At 45.2% G+C, this 25125-nt stretch overlaps 1 long non-coding RNA gene across 3 annotated transcripts; it reads left to right on the top strand.

The window, feature by feature from the left end:
* The first annotated feature begins 19536 nt into the window (after positions 1-19536).
* LOC108350224 (uncharacterized) lies at positions 19537-21695 on the top strand. Of its 3 annotated transcripts, XR_001836999.3 has the most exons (3): positions 19537-19679; positions 20422-20674; positions 21414-21695. It is a non-coding gene; the product is annotated as an uncharacterized LOC108350224 (long non-coding RNA). The 3 variants fall into 3 exon arrangements; XR_010064059.1 differs by having other exon boundaries at positions 20422-21695; XR_010064060.1 differs by having other exon boundaries at positions 19537-19758; positions 20422-21695.
* The last annotated feature ends 3430 nt before the right edge of the window (positions 21696-25125 follow it).

Raw genomic sequence — 25125 nt, 5'->3', positions numbered from 1 at the left:
CTGTCCTGGAACTTGCTCTGTAGACCAGGCTGGCCTCGAACTCATATACATCACCATCCACAGCCTCTGCTTCCCAAGTGCTGGTATTAAAAGTGTGTGGCACCATTGTTGGTATTCTGTCTAAGCTCCTCCCCCACAGCTACTGGCAACAGCCAGGTATGCTCCACCCCACAGTTGCCTGGCAACAGCCAGCTGTTCCTGACACTATATAAGGGGCTGCTTGCCCCCTCCTCATTCTCTTTGCTCTTCTCTTCTCTGCCCTCTTCCCCTCTGTCATGTCCCTTCTCTCGCCCTCCCCGCTCCCTCCTCGTGCCCATGGCCGTGTCCCCTGTGTTCCTCCCTTCTTCTACTCTAATCTCATTAAACCTCTCCACGTGGAACCATGTTGGCTTGGTGTGTTCTGTCCGGGCGCGGGCGGAGATTTAAACCCTAACAACCACTTTTGGCAAATTTAAACTTCACAATGTTGTAGGGCTTGACTGAATTATCAATAGGCCAAAAAACAAAACAAACAAGAACAAACCAAAACCCTGTCCCCTAATGAGATCAGTTGCAAACGCCTGAGACCCTGCAATGTCACCTTTTGTAGAAACCTTTGTCTGCCTGTGTGACTGAGTAAAGGATTTTGAAGTGGGAAGAAAGTTCCTCGATTATCTAAAAGTGCTTGCTAAACGCCCTCACCTGTGTCTTCCTGAGAGGGAACTTGGACCTGCACATGACAGAGGGGACGACGTGAAGCCTTGTCATGGAGAACTTGAAGACTCTGCCTTGAAGTTTGCTGGGCTTTCAAGTGCGCTTTTGTTTGTGGCCCCAGCACTTGGGATGAGGAATGAAGATCCTGTTGGTGCCTGGGACAGGTAGCAAGTTCAAGACCGGTCAGGGATCCTTAGGCTGGCTTATCGAGATACTATTACAAAGGAAGGAGGAAGAAAGGACAGGGAGCCAGAGAGAAAAGAAGGGAGAAAGGGAAGGAGAAATGGAGCTTTATATGCCCAGGATTTGGAAAGGATACGCAACTCACTGGTCCTGAGTATTTCTGGGGTGGTTCTGGTGATACCTGCCCCCACCTCTGTTTGGGCCTGTTTCTAGTGAGTTCAGACTGGAGGTCCTCTAGAACAATGAGAAAAGAAACTTCTGCTATTTGAAGCCAGTAATTTGTGATAATTTGTTTCTGCAGACACAGAAAATTAACAGTGCTCCCCTGACTGCCATAAAAGTGTCTTTAGGGTCATTACTCTAGAAATGAGAGAATACACATGAGTAGGGGGACAGATCCTGGGACACAGCTGCCAGCTGTGGTATTTGTGGTAAAGATGTAGCAACCCTTTAGTATTGCAAAGTGGCAGTATAAGCCGCAAAGTCCACTTCAGAGCCATGTTATCAAAGGCTGGAAGGTGGGAGGCGGGGAGGCGGGATCCGTCTCTTCGGTGGTCTAGCAGCAGTTAAGCCAGTAACGTCTCACACCTCACACCTCACACTCGGACAAGTCACTCTGGCTCAGTGTGGCTGCTCGCACATGAAAAGAAGGCATGGGAAGTGGGGTGCTTGTTGAAAAGAATGTAGCCAGCAGAAGGGTAGACAGAATGGAGGGAAACAGGGTTGAAAATGATAGAAACTTACTACATAAATGAATGAACATGTCCAATGGTAAGAAAAGAAAATCAAGGGTTTCTTTTAAAGGCCTGTAGAGAAGGCCTTGTCCTCCTCGCAGTCCACTATCATTAATATTTTTGCTCTGTGCTATATATGGGCACATCCTTTTGCTTTACTCTGTCTTTAGCCTGTGATAAAGTACTATTATTAATACAAGGTAATTATAGTGCCTAAAGACAAAAACAATCTCATAATATTTTGAGTTTTAAGGATTTTTAAAGTTTTTTTTTATAATTTATAATTTTGTGTGTGTGTGTGTGTGTGTGTGTGTGTGTGTGTGTGTGTGTGTGGTGTACATGGGTGAACACATGCATGCCTCATGCCACAGCTCATGTGTAGCTAGGACAGAGTCCATTTCTTCTTCCACCCTGTGGATTCTAGAGTTTGGACTCATGTTGTCAGACTTGGAGGAAAGTGCCTTTATCTATGGAGCCATATTATCAAACTACACTTACAATTTTTTTAATTGTTGTTGTTGGGCTACATTCATGGCTATCCTCTGCTACATGAGGCCGCTACCAACCCAGTGGTCTTCAGATTGGATGCAGCAGTAAAGGAAAGGATCTCTCTGTATGTGGGAAAATAATTACATTGGGGAAAAGTGTGCATGAGCCACCTTGAGTAAGTCACTGGAGGAACCCTTAAGCGAATACGTTTAGGACTAAGGAAGACACAATGAAGAAAGATAGTCTCTTTAGCAAAGAATGTGGGCTATCTACATATAAAAGTGAACATTCAGCCCAACCCGGTCCCCTAGACAAAGTCAATTCCAAAGAGATTGTAGATTAAACACAATAGGTAAAACATTAATAAAACTCTTAGAGAAAAGTTCCAGAAGATCCTGTCAAGCCCTTAAAGTACACTATGCTTTCAATAACAGGTCACAAGAAGGTGGTAATCATACAAGAAATATGTCTGTAAAAGGACATCAAAGAACATGGAAAAGAAACTCGCAGAACAGAGACCTGGCAGAGGAATCAGACCTGAATCTGCACAGAATTCCTGTCACTAATAGGGAGGAGTGGGAGATTTTATAACACCCTCCACAGAGTAGACCATGTATGTTCATGCGTGAATGGCAGCCAAAGAATGCAGATTTGAACATACATATATACATATAATATACATATAATGACAGAATGGCAGAAGTGAAGGAAGTTAAAGAATGTTGGGTATATCTGAGGATAGACACAAACTTGACGCTCGTACAGTACATCTCTCATTAAAACAGTAACTGGTAAGCTGCTGTAGAAGATACCAGGACATCCCAGTATCTACTAGAGATACATATGTGCACAACTTACAACCCTACTGTTTCACTTCTGCACATGTTGCACTCAGAGCAGACCTAATTACAATAGTCACAAACTAAAAGGTACTGTGGTTACTATAAAAAGTAAATAAACGATGGTATATCCACATAATGGAGTATTAGAAACCGGTGATAACTGAAAGACCCACCCCATGAGTCTTAACTCAGAGTTGCAACAGGCTTGAACGAGCCCAGGCACGCCCAGATACCTAGGGCCGAGTCACCGTGAAAACTAACAGACCATAAAAGGAAAGGAATGCAGAACAGACCAGGAGTACCACTCACAGGCCACCTGGCAGGAAGAGATAAGCCCCCAGCCCCCGACATCCAGGATGCCCCAAACCTGCCAATGTGTGTAGCTATACCTTATTACCTCATCATGTGAAATAGCCAATCATATGTGAACATGTCTATGTGCCTCGTTTGAATCCACCAATCCCCGTAACTATGCATCTGCTTCTGTACGCCCGCTTCTGCTTCCCCAATCCCTATAAAAGCCCCATGCTGGAGCTGCTGGGTGCGCAAGTCCTCCGAAGAGACTGTGTGCCCGCAGGTACCTGTGTTTTCCAATAAACCCTCTTGCTGATTGCATCCGAGTGGACTCGGCTCGGTCATTGGGCGCTTGGGACTCCTCCTGAGGGAAAGGTCCTCTCTGGGGGTCTTTCATTATGGGGGCTCGTCCGGGATTTGGAGACCCTCCGCCCAGAGATCACCGACCACCCACCGGGAGGTAAGCCGGCCGGCGTTTGTCTTGTCTGTTGTGTCTTGTCCTGTGAACGATCGATCAATAGGCTCAGATCTGGGGACTATCTGGGCGGGCCAGAGAAGGAGCTGACGAGCTCGGACTTCTCCCCCGCAGCCCTGGAAGACGTTCCAAGGGTGGTTGGAGGAGAGGGAGATCCGGATCCGTGGCACCTCCGTCCGTTTTCGGAGGGATCCGCACCCTTGATGACTCCGTCTGAATTTTATTGGAGTAGAGGATCCAAGACCCTCGCTGACTCCGTCTGAATTTTTGGTTTCAGTTTGGTACCGAAGCTGCGCGGCGCGTCTGCTTGTTACTTGTTTGACTGTTGGAATTGTTTGTCTTCTTTGTGACCTGACTGTGGTTTTCTGGACGTGTTGTGTCTGTTAGTGTCTTTTTGACTTTTGTTTCGTGTTTGAATTTGGACTGACGACTGTGTTTAAAATCTTGGACCGACGACTGTGTTTGAAATCATGAAACTGTTTGCTTTGTTCGTCGAAGAGTTTTACTTGGTCCCCTTAACGCTTAGTGAGTAAGAAACTTAATTTTGTAGACCCCGCTCTAGTGGCAGTGTGTTGGTTGATAGCCAAAGTTAATTTTTAAAACATAGTGTTTTGGGGGTTGGGGATTTAGCTCAGTGGTAGAGCTCTTGCCTAGCAAGCGCAAGGCCCTGGGTTCGGTCCCCAGCTCTGAAAAAAGGAAAGAAAAACAAAACAAAAACATATAGTGTTTTATCTGTGCTTATGCTCGCAGCCAGCTGTGATGAACTGGGAAAGATTTAAATTTTCCTTGGGAGTAAGGAATCTTAAAGGCGGAGTTTCAGCCGGTATGGCACTTAGTGCATAGCTGCCTAAAAGATCAGAAATGCTGTTAACAGGCTATAAAAAAAGGACAGGCTGTGTTAGAAATGCTACAGGAAGAATGATCTAAAAAGGCTGAGAGCTAAGTGGGGCTATAAGGAAAACAAGAACAGGAAAGGAATTTCTGACATTTGCTCACAGTAGGAGAGCGCTCATTTAGAGAAGTTCTTTAAGGAAGCCTGCCTTATCTGCTGTCCTTATTCCAAGGGAGGAGTCAGTCTCCAACATTAAATTACTTTTCTCACTGATCATCATTAACATGGAGAGTGCCTTTGGTCCTATCCCCACAGCAGCCAGTTCCTGCCCCTATGGTTAAAATGCCCCAGGTTGGGGGACAAAAAGAGCCCCTAAAATAGTTTCAAAGAATCTACAACTGTGAAGAACTTTGTTTTGCCAGTCAGGATTAATGTTTTCTTTTCCATGGGCCTATAGCCCACTGAGACAGTTTGGTAAAGGGCTGTTACTAAAGTCCTGAAAGCCCCAGGTGAACTGGTTACAATTCTTTTGTCAGCTGCTTAGTATCTAGCACCCAGGTTCTAACCATCTCTCCATCCTTTTGTTATTAGTTGTTACTAGAAGCCTAGTGTCATTTGGAGGCTGGTTCTCTTGAGAGGCAAAGCCACCAAGCTGACACTGAAGGGAGGTAGGTACTCCTTAAGGGAAAATCTAAGCCCAGAGAGACAGCCGGTAACAGCTAGGCTGCCTCTCTGCTCGCCTTTCTGTTTCATAGACAAAGCTTGTGCTTATATTTACAGTGGCCTTTTTGTCCAAAAAAAGGCCTCCTGGTTTAGCTGTGTGACTAAATGCTATTTGTCCTCTTCAGTGGACCTCTCTCCTCTAGATTCCCTTCTTGTTTTCTCACCATCCCACGTGAGATGCTTGTTAGTAACTGTTACAGATCTTCTTTACCACTGAGGAAAGACAGAATCCTGCTAGAGGCCAGAAAGAATGTTCCAGACATGGATGGAAGGCTCCTGACTGTTGACTTCAATGCCCCTGAAGGTAGGGAGTGCTCCAGGTCTGCCCCCAGGCTCCGAGGGTGGGTCTCCTAGGGGCTGGAAAATGCCCCACCAATCTGGCTAAGATAAGGAAAGGATATGAAGAGAAAGTTACAGAAACTTGAAGGGTAAAGCTAAGTCACTGAGAGAGTTATTGTAAGTTGCAGAGAAAATAAGTTGATGCGTGGTTCAGGGTCTGTGCAGAAAAGTGGACAGCACCTAATAGCTGTAGAAGAAGATGCAGAGAGACTGAAAAAAAAAAAAGAAAGAAAGAAAGAAAGACAGGAAGAAAGAGGATAAAAAGAGCAGGAAGCTAGGGAAGAAAAGAGACAAAAAGAAGAGGAAATTAGAGAGCTAAAGAGAGATAAAAGACAAGAGAGGAACATATACTGGCCACAGTAGTTAGGGAACTTAGGAAGATAGTACCTGGCAACAGAAGAGAATTCCTGGCTAAAGATCAGTGTGCCTAATACGAAGAAAAAGGACATTGGGTCAGGGACTGCCCCAGAAAGAACAAGAGGGGACACTGGAGAGCCTCTTGGTGCTGGCTATGCACAGAGATAGAAGGGAAGCCCGCCCAGTTGTTTTGTGGATACAGGGACCCAATGCTCTGTGCTCCTATGCTCCAGTGGGCCAGTATCCAAAGACCTTGGGTACAGGGGCCTGCTGGCAACAAACAATACTTATGGACTGCCCGAAGAACAGTGGACCTTGGTGTGGGCCGGGTAACCCACTAGTTCATAGTCATCCCTGACTGCCCCCATCCCTTGCTCATGAGAAAATTGCTCCCCAAAATGGCTTGCGTGGGCTGAAATGGCTGGGTGAGGCCATGTGTATGCATATCTACAGACTGTGTATGCGGAGCTTAAGACCTGTCTCAGTGCACCAGTACCTGATGCTGGGAGATGAATGGCTTAGCGCTGTTCTACTTGGAACATATCACTCCTGCCAGCCGGGCACTAACAATTATCACCCAATCCAGGACTTAAACTGTGATAGACTGGCTGATGTTTGCCTTTGAATAGAGTGTCCCAAAAGATGGGACCACTGGTCAGCTGCCATGGACTAGATTCTCCACCTGTTGGGGGCAATCTGGTCACCTTGCTGCCCAATCCGACCTGGAGCCACCACAGCACGAGTGTCAAGCACTGGCAGAAGCCCATGGGTGGAGGAAAGACCTCTGCGACTGGCTGATTGACCCCTGCTGAAAGCCGAGGCTACCTTGTCCACAGACGGGAACAGTTCTCTTCATGAAGGTCAGAGATAAGTGGGTGCTGCCATGGTGGACAACACAATGTCATCTAGGATGGCTGAACCTCAACCCCCCAGTACATCAGTGCCGCAGATGCCTTTGCCATCTCTTGGATGCCCTGATGAAGCCAACAACTGTGAGTACTATTCATTGCTCAGGATATCAGGAGGGAAGAGATTCAGTGACATGGGGCAATAACGAAGCTGATCAAGTGGCTCGAAAAATGGTTATGCAGGAGCCCATCCTGGTTGCAGGCCTGCAAGAGACAGCCACTGAGAACTAGGATTGGACTAAGGGATGGCCTCACTTAGAAAAGGCCCAAATTGCTTAAAAGATAAAGGACAATGGCACACTTGAGGGGAAAGCTATACTCCCCAGAGAACAAAGAAAAGACTCACTTTGCCAAATACAGAAATGGACTCATTTAGGAGATAAAAAGTTTGTCCAAGTAGTTAAGTGTATGTAATAGACTTTAAGATTTTAGCCAGAGAGGCAGTAGAAAGTATAAGGTATGTCAATAAGTGAATGCTTAGCAAGCAAACAGGGCAAAGAGACCTAGAGAGTTTGGTGAAAAGTCGAAGTGAACTTCACTGAGATAAAACCAGAAAAATATAATCACAAGTATCTCCTAGTGCTTGTAGATACTTTTTCAGGAATAGATAGAAGCTTTCCTCACCAAACGAGAGACGGCCTCTGCAATCATCAAGAAGATACTGGAAGAAATCTTCCTCTTGGAATGCCCAAGGTAATCTGGTCAGACAACGGCCCTACTTTCGTTGCCAAGGTAAGCCAGGGTGTGGCCAAGTATTTAGAGGTCGATTGGAAATTACATTGTATTTACAGACCTCAAAGTTCAGGACAGGTAGGGTAAATAAATAGAACTCTAAAAGAGACCCTGACCAAATTAACCATGGAGACTGGCGCAGACTGGGTGACACTCCTTCCCTCTTGCTCTCTTCAGAGCAAGAAATACCCCTTCCAGATTCAGCCTTACCCCCTTTGAGATCTTATATGGGGCCTCAGCCCCACTGACTGTATTAGATGATGTTACTGAACCAACATGTCATAGTGCCATAGTAATAATGATTTGTGTGCCAGGCTAAAAGACCTACAGGTGATACAGAAAGAAATCTGCTCAGAGCTGGCAGCAGCCTATGCCCTGGGGACCCCTGAGACATCTCACCAGTTCCAGGTCGGAGACTCGGCTACATACGATGGCACCGAACCCAGATACTCACTGGAAAGGACCGTACCTGGTTCTGCTGACCACCCTGACAGCCATCAACTCTCAACCCTCACCAGCCGTGTACTAGCTGTTGGGGCTGAGAGCTGGGACCTAGAGGGAAACTCAGATCTTCAAAAAGCTCCCTAGACTTAATTTCATGTTTGCCCCGGGTTTTATCAAGATAGGTGTGGGGATAGGCTTGATTTCTATTACAAATGATGTAACATTGCATATGTTAGTACTCCTAACACTTCTTGGGACTGTGCCTCAGGGATCACAATCTGTATAAGTTTAGAAGTTCTAAAAGCTAGTCATGACCTTGGTGTGTAGGTTTAGATAGTGTCCAGATTGGAATCCTGATGCTAAAGACTTAGTAAGAAAAAAAAAAAGAGTTGAGAATTACTTAAGGCTATCTAGGTGCTGCAAGGGCAGCACAAGGACATCTGCCATTGCCCTGCAATGCAAGGTTTATAGAGAATTCAGAACTGCCATTGACTCAGATATAAAAAGAGTGAAAGACTTTTTAGCTGACCTCCAAGAATACCTAACCTCCCTCTCAGAGGTAGTCCTTCAGAATAGGAGAAGATTAGACCTGATATTCCTTAAAGAAGGAACCTGTGTGCTACAGTGAAAGAATGTTGTTTCTATGCAGACCATACAGGATTAGTGAGAGATAACATGGCTAAGCTCCGAGAACGCTTGGCCCAGAGACAGAAGCTGTTTGATTCCCAACAAGGCTGGTTCGAGGGGTGGTTTAACCGATCCCCTTGGTTTGCTACCCTGGTGTCCACCTTGATGGGACCCTTAATCATCCTTCTCCTAATCTTCCTCTTTGGCCCCTGCATTCTAAACAGATTGATGCAGTTCATAAAGAACAGACTCTCAGTCATTCAGACGCTTGTTCTCACCCAACAATACCAGAGGGTAAGACAACAGGAAGAGATTCCTTAGAATTCGATTTGAGTAAAGGATTTTACTCAAGTCTAAAAGAAAATGGGGGAAAATGAAAGACCCACCCCATGAGTCTTAACTCAGAGTTGCAACAGGCTTGAACGAGCCCAGGCACGCCCAGATACCTAGGGCCGAGTCACCGTGAAAACTAACAGACCATAAAAGGAAAGGAATGCAGAACAGACCAGGAGTACCACTCACAGGCCACCTGGCAGGAAGAGATAAGCCCCCAGCCCCCGACATCCAGGATGCCCCAAACCTGCCAATGTGTGTAGCTATACCTTATTACCTCATCATGTGAAATAGCCAATCATATGTGAACATGTCTATGTGCCTCGTTTGAATCCACCAATCCCCGTAACTATGCATCTGCTTCTGTACGCCCGCTTCTGCTTCCCCAATCCCTATAAAAGCCCCATGCTGGAGCTGCTGGGTGCGCAAGTCCTCCGAAGAGACTGTGTGCCCGCAGGTACCTGTGTTTTCCAATAAACCCTCTTGCTGATTGCATCCGAGTGGACTCGGCTCGGTCATTGGGCGCTTGGGACTCCTCCTGAGGGAAAGGTCCTCTCTGGGGGTCTTTCATAACAAGTTAACTACCATTACGCTACGTAAACTTCTATATTTTATGTTATGTTTTGTAGCACTGAACTTTTTTTTGTTGTTGTTGTTTTACCATATCCTTTATTTTTTAATCACAAATTTTGATTTAAAACAAACCACAGACTGTCTGTATGGTGTCTGAAGATTGAGCAGTAGGCATCCTACCAAGAGTGAGTTGCTTGAAAGAGTGTGGCCCTCACACTCAAGGGAAGCCTATGTTGTCTGTATCTTTATGCTTGTAGCTGTGTTTATGGTGTGCAGACTCACACTTCCTAATTTGGTATGCATGAGACATTAAATTAAATTTTTTTTTAAAGCTCAAAGTTCTGTTTTAAAACAAACATGAAGCAGACATTGGTATGAAAGAACACAGGTATGCATTTCCCCCTACCAAGACGTCATGTATACACAGAACACCACCCTCTGGTCCTGAGGACTCAACCAACCTCACAAGTGTATTTGAGAACTGAGTGCTGGCCTCCTGTGTCCCCAGTGCTGATGTGGCCCTTTCCCATGACTTTACGTGAAGCCCTACCAAGGTTGGTACGGTAGTACGTTAGCATGCTTCTGTTCTCTTAGTGAAAGACAGGAAACATCACCGGAAGACTGAGTAGCGTGGGAATAGCTCTGCAAATAGTTCCTGCTCACCCTTTTGATCCTCCTGGACCTACCTGGAGCACCTGGGGTTTTAGATTGCTGTGCACTGAGAGATGACAAGCCAGGCCTCTGTCCACCTCCCCCACCCCACCCCACCCCACCCCACCCCCGTTTGTGAAACAAATCAAGGTCAGTTGTGAATTTGCTTTTCAACTGTCCCCCTAGGAATTTGAGGTCCGGAATGAGCCTGGTGTTTGCAATGGAACGTTTAAACTCAAAATAATGGCCAGCTAGTTTTAAACCAAGATAGAGAATAAGAAATGAGCTATGAAATCCTCACCTTCAAGTCAATTGACCAAAACACATTTCTAAATCATGTGCGTGCATGCGCATGCACGTGCACACAAAGACACACACACACACACACACACACACACACACACACACCCCTGAACACACCAATTAGATATTCAGCAAAACAATGAAGTGCCCAGCTTTTACAGGTCTATAACCTGTGTCTAAGGGTGGATCCTCAAAGCACCAGCTTCCGCATGCCTTGGGGACTCCTAGCTACGCAAAACTCAGGACCACTTTAAACCTGAATCAAGAGCCCTTGGCCTGGGATGGGCAGATGCTCACTAATGATTTCTCCAGATAATCAAGTAGCATGTTAAGTTTGAGAACTATTACCATAATAAAATGTTCCTTCCGAAGAGTTACAAAATAACCAGTGTACTGCATGAGGGAGATACATTCCCCACACATGTGAAGGAGGGTAATAGAAAACTGCACTTGTGTTAGTCTCCTCCTTGATGTGCACATAGTTAGAAACAGCACATGCCTACCCATGCCTTTATACACAGAGGGCAAGAATGTGAACAATGAGGAAACTGAACGTGTATGCCCGGATATAAGGATGGGTGTGGCTGGGACTGTGTTTGTGCACGTAAGACTGTTTAGGTATCTCAGAACTCTATTGCCATGTAGAGACACCATGACCAAGGCAACTCCTATAATGGGAAAAACTTAATTGGGGCTGGCTTACAGTTTCAGAGGTTTAGTCTGTTATCACCATGGCAAGAAGCATGGCAGCGTGCAGGCCGACATGGTGCTGGGAATGGAGCAGAGAGTTGTAAATCTTGATCTGCAGGCAGCAAGGAAAGACTTTATATCACACTGGGCATAGTTTAAGCACATATGAGACCTCAAAGCCCACCTCCGCAGTGATACAGTTTCTCCAATGGGCAACACCTACTCCAACAAGGCCATACCTCCTAATACTGCAACTCCCTATGGGCTGGGCATTCACACGTGTGAGTCTATGGAAACCAAACCTATTCAAACTACCACAGTAGGATTTTCTGTGTGAGAGCATGTGTAAATAGTGTGTACTTATGTGTGTGTATGAGTATGTATGTCAGTGGAAGTGTTTGTATGTTTGTGTGTAAGTATGTTTGTGTGTGTGTGTGTGTGAGAGAGAGAGAGAGAGAGAGTATGTATGTGAGTATGTGGGAAGGAGTGTATTCTAGTGTGTAGTGTGTGAGAATGAGTGTGTATGTGTAAGTGTGATTGTAAGTATATAAGTGTGCAGGTGAGTGTGTATGACTTAGTGTATATGTGCATGTATGAGCATTTCTAACACAGAGTTTGTGTGTGTATGAGTATTAGTGTGTGTGTGTGTGTGCCTGGGAGGAAGTATACATATGAATGTGTATGCGTGTGTGAATGTGTGTAACAGTATGAGTGTGCATGAGAACATGTGATTGTGCACATGGGTGAATTTGTGTGAGTATGGGTGTGCTTGTGTGTAAACTGCAAGTGTATACAAATTTGTGTGTGTGAGAGTGCACATTTGAATGTGTACATGGGTATGTGTGGATGTGGGGATGTGTCAGAGTATATGTGAGTATGAGAGTGTGTATGAATCAGTACATGTGTCTGTGCGAATGTGTATAACTATATTGTGTGACTGAGCATTCATGTATATGTGTAATTGTGTCACTGTGTGTGGAGTGTATGGAAGTATGTTTGTGTGGGGGTCATAGTATGTGAATGTGTACATGAATGAGAGAGAGAGAGAGAGAGAGAGAGAGAGAGAGAGAGAGAGAGAGGCACTTGCATTAGCCCCAGGAATCTGTTCTTGTTCATACTCTTTTGCTAAAATTCCTTCTCATGGGGATGCTTGAGAAACCCTTTCTCCTATGAACCCAAGGAAAAACTGAGGCTCAGTTCTGTTCTGGGGATGTAGGGCCCTCCTCCCACAACAGACCACACCCGAAAAACCTGTACCCCATAGGGAAGAGGACTTCCCTTAGCCGCACAGATGGAGTCCCACTCCTCTTGTCCTCCCTTGGGCTCTATGCTCCATCCCCTCCCCCAGACTGCATGCCATTAAGGCAGATGCATACAACTGGTGGTAGCCAGCAGCTGGATGCACAGGTAAGTGTCCCATGACCCTCCACACGGGTCCATGACTGGTTGTAAACTGTCTTTTTTGCAGGCAGGTAGAGCTAAATGCCCCAAGATAGTAGTTATTTTACTCAGAGGGCAGTTGCTCACAGCACTACTGTTCACAGCAATCTGCTGTGGTCTAAAACTTTCTTCACTTTTAAAGCCCTGCCTGTCATGTCACTTATGGACTTGTGAAAGCACCTAAAATAAATCTACAAGCCCACAAGCTGTCACGGCAAACTTAAGCCAGCAGGTGAAGGCCTAAGGTTTGTTTGGAATTTTATTTTATGTTTTCCTGTTTGTTTACTTTTTTCTCTCCGGTAGAAATTACGAACGCTAGGAAAGCTTCCCAGATGAGGTATGGAAAGGACTCAGCTTGAGCTGAAGGGAACGAACCTTTGGCCTCAGCTCCCAGTGGAAAACGTGCATCAGTCAGATTTGAATGGAAGCATTCACCAAGCCGCCAGTACAGGATCCACTGAGCTCCACACAACTCGAAGCTCAGGGGCTTCCAGGGAAGACATCCTTCCTGCTGTAAATATAATCTGCCCTCCTAACAGGAGGGCTTCTGGGGCACAGGACACAATGGTATGTGGGATTAATTAAGTGCTAAGGTAAGAAAAGTAGAGAGAATAGAAAAGGAAGCATTGGGGGTTTTTTGTTTGTTTGTGTTTGTGTTTGTTTGGTTTTTTTTTTTTTAGCCCAACAAACTTTGGGAAGATCAAGGTTTTGAATTTGCATGATAAAACTTTACAGCCATCGACTCAAACTCCTTACTCTCCCCCTCATTTCTCTCTTTCCACACTCCCCTTTTCCAGCCTCCACTGGAGTGTCATTCACACATACACATCATTGCCCCCTTAAAATGTGCAGTGCAGTGTCTTTACTGTGTTCCCAGAGGGCATGTCCACTGTAATAAGCCTTAGAATATTTGCATCATCCCAATAATGAGAGGCTATCGCTCTTACACGGCAGCCCCTGCCCACCGTTGCCTGGCCTCCACCACTAGGGAAACAGGAACCTGCATTCAGTCTCAATGATTTGCATTTTCAGTGTTTCATATTAATAAAGTCATTTGCATGTGCTCTGTTGTCACTGGCTTATTGCACTTAGCCATGTCTTTAAGGTCCATCCTCGTCATAGTGTGTGACAGCTGTTAGTTCCTTTTATAGGACACTTTACATATCCATCCAGGAAGATGGCAGAAATTTGAGTTGTTTCTGCTTTGGGGCCATTATGAAAGAAGTAGTAATGTTTCTATGGTTGCAAAAGTTTATGTAATTTTGTCCTGTCTTATTTTGTTATATTAGAGATCAAAACCTGAGTGTTACACATGCTAAGCCTATTACTGAGCTACACACACATACACACACACATACACACACAACACACACACACACACACACACACACACATACACACACGACCACACATACATGCACAAGTAGCAGCATTTCTGAAACCACGTTGTCCAGGCCATTGCCTGTCTGTGTCTATTCCAGGGGCAGAAGGTAGAGGTTTTAGACAGAGAGATGACAATTAGTGCAGCTTGACCTCCTGTGTCTCCCGAAGCCCATGTGTTGAAAGTTTGATCCCTGAGCATCAGTATCAGGTGTTGTAAAGCTTAAGAGATGGGGCCTAGTGAGAGGTCTTGGGTTACTGAAGGCATGCCTTCAGAGGGCACAGTAGGATGTTTCCCTCTCCTTTTCTTTTTTGGCTACAAAGAGGTGAGTGGCTCACTCTGGTATGTGTTCTGGGTCATCCTATGCTCTCCAATGGATCTCTGATGGAAAAATCTCCAAATCTGTCGGTCAAATAAATATTTCCTCTTATAAGTTGATTATGTCTGACATTTTGTTATAGTTATAGAAAGCTGGCGTATGACTAGTGAACCAGTGAATAGCCAGTAAACACCCAGGGTTAGGGAGATGGAGGTCTCTACGAGGCAGCCAGTCCTCTTTCGATCCTTGCTGAGATATGTCCAAAACCAGCCAGTTGGCACAAGACACGGATGCTGACTCCAGCTCTACTTGTCTAGCCTAGCTCTTCTCATCATCTCCATGGATGAACTTCAGGCATACGGAATTCATAAACTGCCAGTTCTATACAGTCCTCCGAAAAGGCGCTGGAATCCTCCACAGACGACTAATGTGAGGTAGGTCCAGATTTAAAAGCAGAAAGGTGCATAAAAAGAGGAGAGCTCCTACAGGCCATCCATCTGCCGATTGCTACTTTATCGTCCATGAGTGACGACCAGGTGGCATGATATGAGTAATCACAATCACAAGGTCCCGAATGACTGGAGACTGAACACTATCCCTGAGCCTCTATTTTGTTTTCTTGGTCTTTCTTCTGAACCTCTAACTCCTGGTGGCCTGTGAGTGGACAGGCTTGTTACTCTGTGCCCTGGGGTTACATACCTGTGGATTTGTTCCACTGTCAATCATCAAAGTTTGCTCTGTCCTGTGCCATCACCATGTAGCAAGCCCTTCAAGGCTAGGATTTGGACCAATGACGGAGAACAAAGAACTCTTAAATCTGGAACCAATCCATTCTAGAGAACCATGCAAAGGTTACCAGACACAAAGAGATGTCTTTTGCGCTCAACAAAGGTAAAGGCTGAACCCAGGAGGGATTGCAGGAAGGGTGAATCAATCCTCCCTTACCCTCACTCCATTTCGCAGCAGCTTGACTTTCCCTAAGGATCTATCATTGTTCCCTCCCCAATTGCTCTAAAAAATTATTCCCTTTAAGACCCCTTTCATTTTAGACAAAACCCTTAATACAGCTGAGGCAAATAAGCTGGCAAATATTATGGAAAATCTCAAGAAAACTAATGTAGCATTGTCTCTAGTGCTCATCATGTTATTACTGACTATGGGACTCTGGAAGAGTACATTGTCTTACAGCACTTTTTCTAGGAGAACAAAGGTTACTCTTCTTACAGGCTTATGCTGAGGGTTGAATAAAATCATTCACTTGACAAGTATATAGATTATCTAGTGGTATCACGTAACATTTTAGATACAACAGGGCAAAGTGTACACATTGATGGGTGGTGCTTACATCCTAGTAGGGAAAGACAGATATGAGAACTTGAGTAAGTAGAAGATATAGGGATATTATATGATGAGAAAATACTTGTGTCTCAGTACACTTTTCTCTGGATGGCATATAAAATTCTCGCAATCGTGAAGCGTAAGAAGCCCAGAATCCAGGCTCCATCATCCAGTGATCCTACACATCACATCCCTACATGGCAGAATGGTGAGCAGAGAGCAAATGCTGTGCCCTCACACCCCAGAAGATCAAAAGACAATGAGCTGTCCCCCAACAAACCCTTTGGGAGTGTGAAAACCCACATGAGGGCAGCTACCTCATAGACCAGTCCCTCTCTTTTGACTCCAAGCACCTGCTGTCCCAAGAGTTTGTATGCACAGATGTGCATAGCCACATCAACAAGAGTAAAAAGAAACACCAATTACCATCTGCATGCTAATTGCAACTTGTACCCATTGCTTTAAAATGCACTTTCAGTAAAAATCTACTAATATGTACAAATGTGTCCTAAAACTATAATAATGGGAATAATGTACTTTGGGCACAAGTTAGCTCTTTTGGCTGAGAAAAAGATTTTGGAGTAGAATTTAGATCTGAAGGAAAAGGCCAAATCCCATTGTGCAGTAATAACATTCTGAAGAATGAAGAGATGGAGTTGAGGATGTTAATTAATGCAAGACTCACTGGGAACATTGAGTCATACAAGGCCAGAGCTGGTGAAGCCAGATATGAAAGATGTGGGCTGGCCCTATCCAGGGTACTGGATGAAGCCACCAACAGCTGGCCTCCTGAGAAGATGGAAACATGGTTTCAGGAGTAAGAATGCCTGATATGGTCTGGGTTCTCCATCTGAACATTGTAGTCATCTTGTTAGTCTCAACCTATTTGATTTTTAATATTTAATTCTTTTGGACCATTAGCTCTGTGAGTTCATCTGTGTCCTCTAAGAACCCAGTGATATATCCCTCATCTCTGTAGCCAGCTGCTTCCCATTCTTTATCTCTCTAACTTCTCCTGGGCCAACACTTGGGATCCTCCTGCAGCAGGAAGGACTTCTGATCTTCTCAGAGTGCTCTTTCTTGGTCCCCTTGGTCTTGTGTTCATGTTCCTGCCATCACAGGATCACGTGTTCTTTCTCCCTCCACCTCTGCTCCTTCTCTCTCTTCATAGTTTCTCTTTCCTTCTCTCCTTCTAACTGTCGTCACTCATCAGCTGAACCACAGTGGTGCCTGGCTTCCCATGGTTCTTGTGTAACTCACAGTTCTGTATGCAGCACTGCAGGGCCCACCTGTTCACTCTCAGGCTGAGAACAAAGTCAAGTGTCTTCTTGTCCATGGGTTCAAAGACATGTTTTTATGTCATCGAAAGGGATATTCCCGATTTCACTCCAAGAGATGCTGATCTTTGGTGTCTCTCTCATGAATATTTAGTCCCAGGTTGTCAACCTCAAGCCAAAAGTCTGTTCTTTTCTTATTTTTTAATCTCAGAAAGAGTGGATTCTATACATTTCCAAGTCCTGGGCAATTTTCACATACTCCGGTGTAGCTGACTTTGAGCATCCAGCAATGGCCTGCATGCTACACCTGGATCTTGTGCTCCCATTGGTCCTTAATGAGCTTGTACTGGTCTACGACCCAGTGAGGGACTAACCTCTCCAAACTGAGGTGCCCATATTTATTTATTTCCTTATTGCAGGCAGTGTCTGAACCTGGTCTGCAAAGTGTGTGATCCCAAGAGTACGGCCATCACAAGAGGGCAGTAGATTTCCCGGCTATGAGTCCCCTTTGGTCTAGTGAAAAGAGTAGCTTCTGTGTTTTCCTCAACCTCCCCAGATACACCCTCAGGGTGGAGTATAGCCAGGAAATAGAGCTGGACAGGGTTCTCCTTCCTAGCCTCCTAGACAGACACTTTTTATCAAGTTTCAAGAAGGTAGTAAATCTTTCATTATCTACCCACTGGAGGTCTAAGTACCACACTTCCCAAGGCCGATAGTCGTTAGCACCTGGTCCTAAGTTGTTTCCTGGTTGAGTTTGACTCAATGGTGAGCTTTAGCTATGCATCCATGGATGTCACCCAGAGGTTGGTTTGCCTGGGCATTTTTGATGGCTAGTGGCTGTATGCATCCTTGTAAACTCAGCCCTGCACGGTGACTGAGACCATTAGAATCCACCGGCAAAGCAAAGCCCTTCTCAACCTCGATCTGTTTCTAAGCTTTCATTGGACTTGAAGTCAATGTTAGCTATGCCACCTGTTTTCTGGAATAAGGAGGGTCCCAGTTCACACTACTCCTTGCTCCTGACATACGACAGATCCCATCCTTGTCTATGTTAGAGAAGACCTGGTGTCCTAATGGCCTTGTTTTCATTCTCATTAAAACTCAGGGGAGGGCTGGAGAGATGGCTCAGCGGTTAAGAGCATGGACTGCTCTTCCAGAGGACCTGAGTTCAAATCCCAGCAACCACATGGTGGCTCACAACCATCTGTAATGAGAGCTGATGCCCTTTTCTGGTGTGTGTGAACACAGCTACAGTGTACTCATATATAATAAATAAATAAATCTTTAAAAAAAAAACAAAAAACCTCAGGGGAATTCTCAATGGGCATCCGTGTACATCACCCTCACAGCCTGGCCATGGTTCCTAATAGTAACCACAGATGCACACACACACACACACACATACACACACACACACACACACACACACACACCTGAAAGAAACCTATTTGATGACACGCATAGCTCCCTGCTAAACCTGATCCTCCTTGCTTGTACAGCCTGACCACATGACTTCTATCTGAAGAAAACCTAGTAGGTGCTACCCCTGAAGCTATTGCAGCCGAAACACCACTGTTAGTGCGACTTTTTTTTTTTTTTTTTTTTTTGGACACAATGTGGTAATAACTTTTTTCTTCATCTAAATGTTCCTCACTGAAGTGAGGCAGAATAACTCTATTCTTTCCTCCTCAGTATTTCTTTTTTCCAGTGCCTTTGGCAGCCGATAGTTATTGTTTACTGGTAAACTTGGAGATGAGGTTTGCTTAGCATCTGCTTAGCATCATCAAGAGACGTCCGGGAAAGATCTTGTAGGCTAGGAAATATCTCCTGGGCATGTTCATTTACTTTAGAGTTCTTATTTACTTTATAGTGTTTTTCCAAGGCTGGCACTTGTGAGCAATGGAAGAGTCAGCTCTTCCTCTAAGTGACCGGAAGGAAGCCATCCTCCAGGAGAAGGAATGCATATTTGAATTTATGAGAGCCGAACTTGGCGGCGGCAGCTACATTCTTGTTCCACTTTGAGCTTGGCAGGTCACGCTAATACTTGTGCTGGGTCTACAGAGGAGAGGACTCCTCTATTTTTCTTCGTTAGTCTCATAAACCTCGAGAGTATAGTTTCCATTTGAGACTTTGATAAACTGTACAAAGACTGTGTGAACAGCCAAGTTTTGCCCAGCCTGTCAAACCAGCAAAGGGGATATATTTACAGAACGCTTGTGCTTTTGTGTCACGATACTGTAATGTCTGGACAGCCACTTTGTGCATACTGAGATAGCTTTATGGTCATACCTTGACAGCAAATGATTTTTATTCTAAACTACTTATTTAGTCTGCTTAGCATGGAAGTCTGATTTTAACAGAAATACTATTTTTGAAAACATATAGCCTTACAATATAAATAGTTTAGTATAAAATCTAAAGACACTGCTTTTGCTGTGGTTGGCACAAACCCACATCCTGAGTCTGGAGCAGTACACTGGGAACTGGCACTAATCTTTCCTTCCACCCATCATGCGTCATGGTGCGCCTGCGCAGCTCTCACAAGGGGCGTGGCTAGTTTCAGGTGTGTGAGGAAGTCAGGTGCTAGTCATGAGACTTAGCTGCAGTCCCGGGCGCCATCTTGGGACTGCCGCCACACCCGCTCCCCACAACTACTGTTTCTGTAGCTTTGCTTCATTGAAGGAATAATCACTGAATAACTGGTATCTGCCAGATCCAGGCCTATCTGTGGCAATAAAGCAAAAAGCAAAGCCTTTATGGTCACAGAGCACTGCAATGGAGGTGGGGCGGGGAAGGGAAGAAACAGTTATCTCGGCATTAATGACTGCATAATGACAGAATGTATTAGAGGCTAAAGGAGAAGTTGGTACCTGTAGGGATGAAAACGGCATGAACAGACTTAGGGAATCCTCTCTAAAGTCTCCCATTGTAACCAGAGCAGGGTCTCCAATGCCATAGCCTAACTGTGGAGAAAGCGAATTCAAGCCAACTGCCTTTCACCAAAGCCTGCCCTCTGCACAGACACTGGTGTCTGGTAGATGCCCTTCTGTCAGGACAGCTTGCTGAGGCTCCAGCCTGGGCAACAAAGGCCTCACAGTGGCCATGTGCTGACTCCTCTCAGAAGGTTGAAAGAGGCAGAGGTTACGTAAGAAAGAGAAAGGTTAGAGAGGAGCATCTCGTGGGAAATGGGGAGATGAGCTAGAAGCTTCTTCTTAGGACATATAATAGACATTTCCTACCCAAATCACAGAGTTTCTTCATAGGCTGACTGAATGAATGCTTGAGCTCAAACGACATAGGGGTGGGAAAAGAGACAGAGCCGCTTTAAGGAGGTAGCTCGTTTTCCCAGATGGCCTACTGAAATCAGAAAAAGGACCTGCGGGCAGGGTAGTCACAATTTACGAATAAAGAGATGCAAGTAATAATAGCTAATTTCATCAACAGTTACTCCTGGAGGGATTCTCAGCCCACAAGCATCCAGCCTACAAGCACAGAAGCCAAGCACTGGAGAAGCAAACGGTGTCTTTGAGATCTTGTCGGCTCACAGGAGAAGAAGCCACGCGAGCCGAAGGCCAACACGGCCACATCACTCACACAGTCTCGCCTGGTACACTTTACCATAAACCCAAGCAAGAGCAGAGATTAATAAATTCTCATGAACCCTAGCGGTGGACTCTAAACGAAGCCTGACCGAAATGTAAGGATTCTCCTGAACCAGGATAGAATCCTTATGTCTTCCGTTGCCCACTTCTGTTGGCATTTGCTGAGAGAGACTTAGAGAAAAATGAGGGTGAGGGTCCACTTTAGGATGTCTGACCCTGTGGAGTCAAAGAAGTTCAGAAAATCATGGGGTGACCCACAGATTCCCCACTCAGACACCAGCTCAGTGGCTTTAGAATCAACAACAACAACAACAAAAAGGGTAGGAGTCTGAGGAGTCTGACCAATTTTGGTGTTTCTGGACTGAACACAGGGTGTCCAGAAGTGCAGCGACTTCTCAGTGAGTCACCTTGAGGGACGAGGGTCTGAATGTGCTGCAACTTTAAAAGGAAAGAAATGGCACCAAGGTGGGGGGGGGGGGGCTTTTGGGGATTCTCAGACATAAAACTCTGCCTCATAACAACCAAACTTTAAAACTAAGTTTAAGAAAGATTCTCAACTAGGGAAATAAATAAACAAGGCCATGCTTGTAGGCCAGTTCCCCTCATGAATGTGGAGCTATATGGCACGGTTTAATGAGTGAGCTGTCAAAGGTCTGGCCAAAGTCCCGGCACACAGATAAATGTTAGTTCCTGTTTCCAATATCAATAAGAAGTAACTGTACCCCACGTCGTTGGACGTTTTCTTAGGAAAATCCTTAGACATCCCACTTAAAAGCCTGATTCATTGTCCCCTGGAAACACGTATGTACGCATAGTGCTTGCATGTAATTTTAGGGCATCTGCCGGGGGACCCTGGAGCAACCTTTCCTTCAGGCTGTGCCAGCAAACAGGTGCGTGGGCCTCCAGAAACAAGAAGCGAATGTGCTGGGCTCAAGTCTCTCTGCTTCCCATATTCTTACAGCAGTGCCCTCTCTGAGAGAGAGAGAGAGAGAGAGAGAGAGAGAGAGAGAGAGAGAGAGAGAGAGAGAGAGAGAACCTGCCAAATATTCGACACCGAAAGTTGGAATTGAGTTCTTGAAATTTGGAATAAATTCTCTTTACTAATGAAGGGGAAAATGAATTGTGCTTTTCTGTCCTTCAGAGGCCTTGCTATTAGAGCTAATCTTTCCGCCCAGTATTGAGTTATCAACGGCAAGTGGAACTTCCAGTCTCCAAACCGTCGAGGCCAGTTTTCAGCTAGGACATTCAGGCCCCTAAGCCAAGACACACTAGCTGGGAGAGGAGCTTCTTCTTCACCGGAGAGCCTGAACAAAAGGATCACCATGTCCCTACTGGCAGCCAGATGTTATGGTAGCCTGTGGCACCTGGTCACATTAGGTTAATCTACAGTGCGTCAGTCTATGTCTGGACTAACTTTTGACAAATGGGCTAAAACGTGCACCAAAAATTCAGTAAGAGCTCTGACAATCATTAACTCACATTATGAAAGAGCTTTGTTAATGTAAACACACCTTTAACAGACATTTCACTAGCCAGAAGGACTGATAAAAGGTTTGACTGGGAAGGTGGCCACAGACATGACCTGTGTGCCTTTCTAGCCGTTCATCTCTCTTCCTTCTTTTGGGGACTTTTTTTCTTTACCCCCTGCCTATTTCCTATTTATGGCCTTACCATATTTGAGTGAGATGACCAGATGACTAGAAATAGCCTAGGTCGTTTGTTCTGTGAGTAAAGTTAGCTCCTCCCTTCCCTGAAATAATCCATGACTGTGCTTCTCACACTTAATAATGGGTGTGAATCGAAAATATGATAACAGCTGAAGAAAAGAAACATTGAAGCCTCCTTTTTCTAGATCTTATCAGCATCAAAGCTCCGGCTTTGACATTTCTGTTCGTTTCTTTTTCCTCCTCACATGCATGACAGGTCCCAGGAAGGTTTTCTTTTCTTTGCTTTCTCTCTGTTTTCTTCAGACTAAGAAGTGCAGAGAGTGCACCCTGAGCCGGAGTGCAGTGGCGGTGAACAAGCGCTGGCTTGTCTCAGTAATGCACTGCTCAGAGGTTAGCAAAGGGAGACCCAAGAACGGGAGCAGATTGTGCTAATTCCCACACTCTTTGCCTCACTCTCCTCTAGCTGAGGGTAGGGGTACGTGTGGCTAAAGTCACGTTGCAGCCTCGCCTCGAAATGAGGGAAACAATAAGCTAAAAAGCTTCCAGCATAGACTTCCCGCATTGGCCTCCGAAAGTAGAAATGACTACAAGGCAGACTTCCGATCCCTAAAGGGGTTGTTGTGTATGTGAACACACACCACATACACACCATACACACCTACCACACACCATGCATACCACACACACACACACACACACACACACCATACTATACCTACCACATACCACACACACCACATACACCACACACATACCACACATACACACCACATACATATACACATACACCACACACATAAACACACACACCTCATAAACGACACACCCACCACATATACCACACATACCACATACACCACACACCCACCACATACACCACACACACACACCACATACACCACACACACACCACATACACCACACACACACCACATATACCACACACACACACCACATATACCACACACACAAACACACACACACCACATACACCACATACACTACATGCACACATACCACATATACACACAAACACACACACACCACACACACACAAACACACACACACCACATACACCACATACACTACATGCACACATACCACATATACACACAAACACACACACACACCACATACCACACACACACAAACACACAAACACCACATACACTACATGCACACATACCACATATACACACAAACACACACACACCACATACCACACACACACACACACACCACACATAACACACACACACACACACACACACACACACACACACACCATACACCACACATACACACCATCCCTAAAATAAAACTTCTACTGGATACAACTTACAACTGGGACACAGATCTGAACAGGAGACATGTTTCCTCACAACCTGGTTGCCTAGGAGTGTCTTCCTGGACCCCTCTGTACACCACTTCTGTAAATACCTTCAAGATACCCAGCACTCCTCAACACTGCCTCCTGACCCTGAGTACTACCCTGGTTACCAAAGAGTTAGATGTTCTACCTCTGTAAAGGCCACCCCTGAATAGTCTTGCTAATGTATAACTTATCTGTGGAGACAGAGATAAGAAGCCCCAATCGATAGCAGCCTGTGTATAGAACAAAGCAATGGCTTAAATACTAAAGGCCAGGAGCAGCTTGGACGAAATACAGAACTGGGCTTAGGCCAAAGTCTGGCGCTGCTGGTGGTGCAAAGAGGGCAGTTATTTGTGTGGTAGATTCACGGCGTGCACTGCAGCGTAGGCCATCAGCCCTCCTGACTGCCCTTAAGAGGTTTAGACATCCCTATTTGCATTCCCCACACAGCTCTAAGAAGCATCCTGAAGCTTGGCCACAAGCCAACAAGACTTGGAACACTAGGATTCAAGATAACCGTTTTTCTTTTCCCCCTGGTTCACAGTATGTCCGTATTTTTAAATTTGAACTCTCCTTCTAAGCAAGGGGAATTTAATTTTTCAAGCAATAAATTTTTATAGAGAGCAAGGTAAGGAAGTTACTGTCTTGTCTGGTTCTATCCAGCTGGGTGGGGTCTGTGTCCTCTTCCTACCACACTGGCCACATAGGGCATAATAGGGCTTATATACTGGGCTTAGTCTAGATGTAGGTTCTCAGAGCAGTACAGTTTATTGTCTTAATTTCTTTTCCTGTTGCTGTGTAAGATACTTCGGTAAAGGCAACCTAAGATAGAATGGACTTATCTAGTTCAGAGTTCAGGTTACGGTCCATTCTGGCAGAAAAGACACAGTGGCAGGAACCGGAAGTAGCTGGTTACATTCTGTCCCGAGACAGACCGAAAGCACAATGGACACCAGCATGGTGGTGCTCTCCACGCTTTCTCCAGGATTGGCCCTGCTCACGGTCATGGATCAGAACAGTCCTTCACAGACGTGCCTTGAGGCCTATCTCCTGGGTGACTCTAGATTCTGTCAGGGTGACAAGAAGCACTAAACGTCGCGTCTAGAGTAGTCGTTCTCAACCTTCCTAACGCTGTGACCTTTAATACATGTTGTTCCTCATGTTGTACGATCACCCCAGCCATAGCATTACTTTCGTTGCTACTTCATAAATGTAATTTTGCTACTGTTTTGAATCATAATGTAAATATCTATATTTTAAAATCATTTTAGGTGACCCAGGTGAAAGGATTGTTCAACCCTCCAAAACGGTCACAACTCACAGATTGAGAATTTCTGGCCTAGTGGTTGAAACAACCAAATGAGTCACAGTAGGAGCTCACCCTCTTCTTCCCTGCTTGTCTTGTGGGCCCTAGAATTTAGAGGGAGCTGGACTCACGGAAAGTTTTTGGGTGTGGCTTTGCTTTGGAAAACAGAATAAAATTTTAGGTTGTGTGTGTGTGGGGGG

The sequence above is a fragment of the Rattus norvegicus genome, chromosome 2, assembly GCF_036323735.1.
Source record: "Rattus norvegicus strain BN/NHsdMcwi chromosome 2, GRCr8, whole genome shotgun sequence".
In the NCBI taxonomy this organism is placed as follows: domain Eukaryota; kingdom Metazoa; phylum Chordata; class Mammalia; order Rodentia; family Muridae; genus Rattus; species Rattus norvegicus.
This window is presented reverse-complemented; position numbering and strand designations above follow the sequence as displayed.